Genomic DNA, 5,578 nt, shown 5'->3' with positions numbered 1-5,578 from the left:
CATGCCCAGTACTGAATGGCAAGGAAAGTAAAGTTGTCATAGTCCAAGATGACCACAGGCTGCTTTCCCTTTGAGGGGGGGAGCTGACAGGTGATTTAATCTGAGGATCACCACGCCTCAGGGGAGGGGCAGGTTTGTGAAGGTGTGTCTGTCATGTGGGAACCTTTAAGAAATGGGTGTTTTTGAGAGAGCTGCAGTGATGTCAGAGAGTGGGTGGAGCTGGGCTGTCTGTCTGCTTTACTTTCGTTTTTGAGCAGGCTGCTACAGAGTGAGTTTTTACCTTTGTTTTCAGAGAGAAGAGCTTCAGTGAAAGCCAGCAGATGTGCATGGATCTCTCTGTAAACTAAAGACTGTCTCCAAATCAATTGGGTGATTTCAAAGTGCTGACTGTTCTCAATAGTGAATTTAAACCTGATCTTTGTGTTAAAAAGGGTCTTTTGTCTTCCGAATGTTGTTTGGGAATTTATTAAGGGTTATCTGTCGAGTATTGTATTCTTTGGGGATTTATTTATGTTGATAGTTGTTAAGATATTTACTGTGGGTTTATACAGTGTTAACTGGTTTCAGAAATAAACATTGTTTTAATTTAAAACTACTGTAGATTTCTGTTTCTGTACCTGCAGAGTAAGCCCGTGTGTTCCCCATAACCACAATCTATTGAAAGTTGTGGGTCATGATACCCTTGCGGTGAGGTGAACTCCATGGTACCCTTTGGGGTTCTCTAAACCCTGGCCCATAACAGGGTCCCTCATGAATAACCTCCACCGGTATGGGAATTCAACCTGCACTGCTGGGTCCGTTATGCAGAGTATAATAGATCATTTAACAACTAACTGGAGGAGGAGGCTCTGAAAACATCACTATCCTCAATGAGGGGGCTGCTCAGTACATCAGTGCAAAAGACAAGGCCCCTGAACTCCTCCCACCAGCCTGAAAATGGACTTTGGGCAGGAACAGTGCTTAAGTGTTCTTTAATTAGCCAACTGAGGGCCTCAGTTGGGGCAAGTGTGAATTGGCCAGCCTATGCTGTACCCTTACCACTGCTAAATCAGAGCAAGGTCAGGATGGGTGCAAGCCCAGTGGGATAGCCATCCAAGGAATTTTATGGCCACTCCGATCTACAAATCCATTGGCAGGGAAGTTAAAATTTTGCTCAGACCTTGTAATAACCCTGTCCATATATGTACAAAATTACTGAACTCAAGAGGTAAGGTGAGAGCGACTACCCTTTGACTGAGTGTAGCATCAAGGAGCTCCCACAAAATTGATGTCAAGTGATGTGAACAGGAATCGGGGGAAACACTCCACTCACTGAAGTCATATCAAGCACGAAGAAGATGGTTGTTGTTGGAAGGCAATCAACTCAATACTGAGATATCGCTGCAGAAATTCATCAAGGTTGTGGTCTTGGCCCAACCATCTTAAACTGCTTCATCGGTAACCTTTCCTCCATTATAAGATCAGAAATAGGGATGTTCACTGTTTAACGCACAACGTTCAGCATCATTCACAACTCATCAGATACTGGAGCAGTCCATGTGTGCAACAAAACCTGGACAACATTCAAGCTTGGGCTGATAAATGACAAGTAACATTTGTGCAGAAAAGTGCCAGGCAATGATCATCTCCAACAATCTAGAACCTAACCATCTTCCCTTGACATTAAATGGTATTACTTTTGCTGGATTCACCACTATTGACATTATTCGTGGTTATTACTGGCAAGAGGGGGTTTCAGCCCGTTGGAGCAGTGGGTTAGCCCTGCTGCCTCACAGCGCCGATGTCCCAGGTTCGATCCCGGCTCTGGGTCACTGTCCATGTGGAGGTTGCACATTCTCCCCGTGTTTGCCTGGGTTTCACCCCCACAACACAAAGATGTGCAAGCTAGGTGGACTGGCCACGCTAAATTGCCCCTAAATTGTAAAAAAATGAGTTCGGTACTCTAAAAAAAGAAGAAAAAATTATTGACAGGCGGAACGGTGGCACTGTGGTCAGCAATGCTGCCTCACAGCGCCAAGGACCCGGGTTCAATTCTGGCCTCGGGTGACTGTGTGGAGTTTGCACTTTCTCCCTGTGTCTGTGTGGGTTTCCTCCGGTTTCCTCCCAGAGTCCAAAGATGTGCAGGTTAGGTGGATTGGCCATGCTAAGTTTCAAAGAAGCTATCAGGGCTCCTTTGACAGCACCTTCTAAACTGCTGACCTCTATCACCTAGCAGGGCAAGGACAGCAAATACATCAGAATGCCACCAACCATAACCTCCCCTCCAAATCATACACCATCCTGACTTGGAACTATACTGCCGTTCAGGTAAAAGCAAAATACTGCGGACACTGGAAATCTGAAATATAAACTGAAAATGCTGGATATACTCAGCAGGTCTGGCAGTATCTGTGGGGAGAACGGAAGGGATTGTCCACACAACTCACTGTGTGTTTGCTGGCGGCGGGGCTGGCCGGCCATTGGCTGGTGCGGGATCTTCTGGTCCCGTTGTTGTCTACGGGGCAACCCGTTGAATGCACCCCTCACTGCTGGTAAACCCGTGGCGGGTGTGCTGTCAGCAGGGCCAAAGGGCCCATTGATGTGAATGGCTGGGAAATTCCGGCCAACGTTTCAGATCTAAATTTGCCATCTACAGAGAGCCGTTCTGTAGAAGGGTCATTTCGATCCGAAATGTTAACTTTGTTTCTCCCCACAGATGTTGCCAGTCCTGCTGAGTTTGTCCTACTTTTTCCGCTTTTATAAGACAATATATTAATGACCTTGCCTGCAATACTCACATCCCATAAATTAACTTAAAAAAACAATGCAGATGTAAGCGGTTAAAGTTGTATCTGTGTCCAACATACATAATGATATCCTGAGTAATTAATGCTTTACTAATTTATTATTTACTTATTAATGAGACTCCCACTAAAGTTTGCCACGAAATCAAGCACCACAATGGAAATGGAACAGGAAATTGAGCTACTCCATTTTAACTTCCTCCCCAGCCATACCTCCATGCTTCTTTTCTACCAACCTGGGAGAGTTAAAATTATTTTTTAAATGATTTACTGTGAATCCTTCAAAGTGACACAGTACAGATTCACCAGACGAGGTAAGACAGTTCATAATGATGTTTTCTCCTACTAAGTAAAAAAGGGAAGGACTTTTTTGGCTGCCCCCTGAGTTCCAGCCTGTGCAACATTTATTTGTCAATAAAAATCTTTACAGCCTTTCAGTGTTCTCAGTCCAGATTTAATCACACTGCCCATTGCCCTGCAATCAGATTATCTGCAAGGAGTCAGAGTGAAAAATAAAATGGTGTCAGATTTTCTCCCACAAGTGTTAAACAAATCAACCTTGTTTGGATTAGATTATCGCCCACAACTCACTGAGCTTCTTTAGAAACTCTCCGATGACAGATGGTCGCTTGGATCATTCTACATCTCCTGAAAGTATCAGCAAGTCACGTAATTGAGAAAATCAGGCAGAAATTAGTACTGGTACTTACGATCCAATAGATAAGGGAGAACATTTCAGAAGCCAGTTGCGTTATAATTCCCAAATGTGGCCATTCTATATTCAGTAACAATAATCTCCTTACTCAGGAAAGACAAATAATCAGAGGATAACTTCCAAAAATAATATCCAGGAAACCTTTAGTCATCCTTATGACAAGTGTTTGAAGTCAGTTTAAAGATAAGCAGTGGGGACAAGCGGTGGCTTGTGACAACAGGGCTGTACATTTTGGTCAGCACGTTAGCACAGGGGTTAGCACAGTTGCTTCACAGATCCAGGGCCCCAGGTTCGATTCCCAGCTTGGGCCTGTGAGGAGTCTGCACGTCTTCCCTGTGTCTTTTCTCCGGGTGCTCCGGTTTCCTCCCACAGTCCAAAGGTGTGCAGTTTAGGTGGATTAGCCATGATAAATTGCCCTTAGTGTCTAAATAGGTTGGGTTATGGGGATAGGGTGGGTGCTCTTTCCAGGGGTTGGTGCAGGCTCGATGGGCCAAATGGCCTCCTTCTGCACTGTAAATTCTATGATTCTCCCAAATGTTTTGGCCTCGTGGTCATTGACTGAATATGGAGTATTTACTTTTCATCCCTTGAGCTTTCAAAAACCTAACAATCTACAAATTTAGAGGAATGACAGTTACTATGGTCAAAAATTCTAATAATAAGCCCTGAGAGGAATGATTGTTCAGTCATGTTGAAACAATTACTCCCACTCCTATTTTTCGGTCTGGACTGCATGGAAAAGAAAAGGTCAAGTAAAAGACTCATGGGTGTTTTTTATTTCCCGCTTGCTGTTTGATGAAATTCTTCCTGCATATCATCTCGTTATTTTTGAATAGAGATTCCACTTGGGATGTATCTTTTTTAACTGTTATCCCATAATCAAAGCACACTTTGTTCTTATCATGAAAGGCAATCATGTAAAAGACACAGCAGCTTCACTGTCTTCAAAAACTCATAGAAGACTTATAAATGTCGGTCAGATGCCGCAGTAGCCTTTGTTTCTCTTGCATTGCAAATCGATTAAATTTTAATTGAATTTAAAATCAGCTGAATGATAAGTGTCTGGGTTGAAAGTTCCTATTCAATAGGAGTCAATGCAGGATATGTACAATGCTCAGTGTATCTCCAATGCATTGATGTACTTAAGCATTTGAAAGTGATGCAAGAGAGAGGTCCCAGTGGATTGGAAAGCCCCAAATGTATCTCTATTCAAAGAAGGAAGGGAGACAAAAGTAGCAAACTTCGGTTCACTTGGCCTAACATCTGTCATCAGGAGAATGCTGGAATTCCTGATTAAGGAAATAGTGGCAAGAATTTAGAAAATAATAATGTAATGAACCAGAGTCAACATGGTTTTATGAAAGGTAAATTGCGTTTGACAAGTCACAGAATCCCTACAGTGTAGAACGAGACCAAGCCTTCGAAAGACCACCCCACCTAGGCCCAATCTCACACCCTAACCCCGTAACCCCACCCAACCTAAAAAATAGAACGCTTCACAAATTTGCATGTCATCCTTGCGCAGGGGCCATGCTGAGCATCTCTGTATCATTCCAATTTTAGTATATGTGCTGCTGAAGCGAGCAAATTTAATGCAGTTCTTTGAGGATGTACCAAGCAGGATGGATAAAGGTAAACGAGTAGTAGTAGTGTCCTGGATTTCCAAAAGGCAATTGATAAGATGACACACAAAATGTTACTGCCCAAGATAGGAGTTCATATTGTTGCTGTCATATATTTGCATGGGTAGTGGATTGGCTAATTGACAGGAAACGGGGAGTTGGCCTAACTTTGACAAAGAGTGATCCGGACTCGAAATGTTAACTGCCTTTTCTCTCCGCAGATGCTGCCAGATCTGCTGTGATTGTCCAGTATTTTCTGTTTTTGTTGGGATAAATGAGTAATTTTCTGGTTGAAAAACTATAACTAATGGAGTGCCACAGGGATCAGTGCTGGAGCCTCAACTTATTATGATTTATGTTAATGACTTAGTTAAAGGTACTGAGTGTATTGTAGCCACATTTGTTGAAAATACAGGGATAGATAGGAAGGCATGTTATGAGGGGGGCTCAAAGGGTGT

General features: G+C 43.2%; 1 non-coding gene across 1 annotated transcript; it reads right to left on the bottom strand.

Annotated features, from left to right (window-relative positions):
* Positions 1 to 4,978: 4,978 nt before the first annotated feature.
* LOC119968130 lies at positions 4,979 to 5,085 on the bottom strand. The gene has a single exon (XR_005461137.1). It is a non-coding gene; the product is annotated as a U6 spliceosomal RNA (small nuclear RNA).
* Between the last annotated feature and the right edge of the window lie 493 nt (positions 5,086 to 5,578).

This window comes from Scyliorhinus canicula, chromosome 6 (genome assembly GCF_902713615.1).
Source record: "Scyliorhinus canicula chromosome 6, sScyCan1.1, whole genome shotgun sequence".
NCBI lineage: Eukaryota > Metazoa > Chordata > Chondrichthyes > Carcharhiniformes > Scyliorhinidae > Scyliorhinus > Scyliorhinus canicula.
This window is presented reverse-complemented; position numbering and strand designations above follow the sequence as displayed.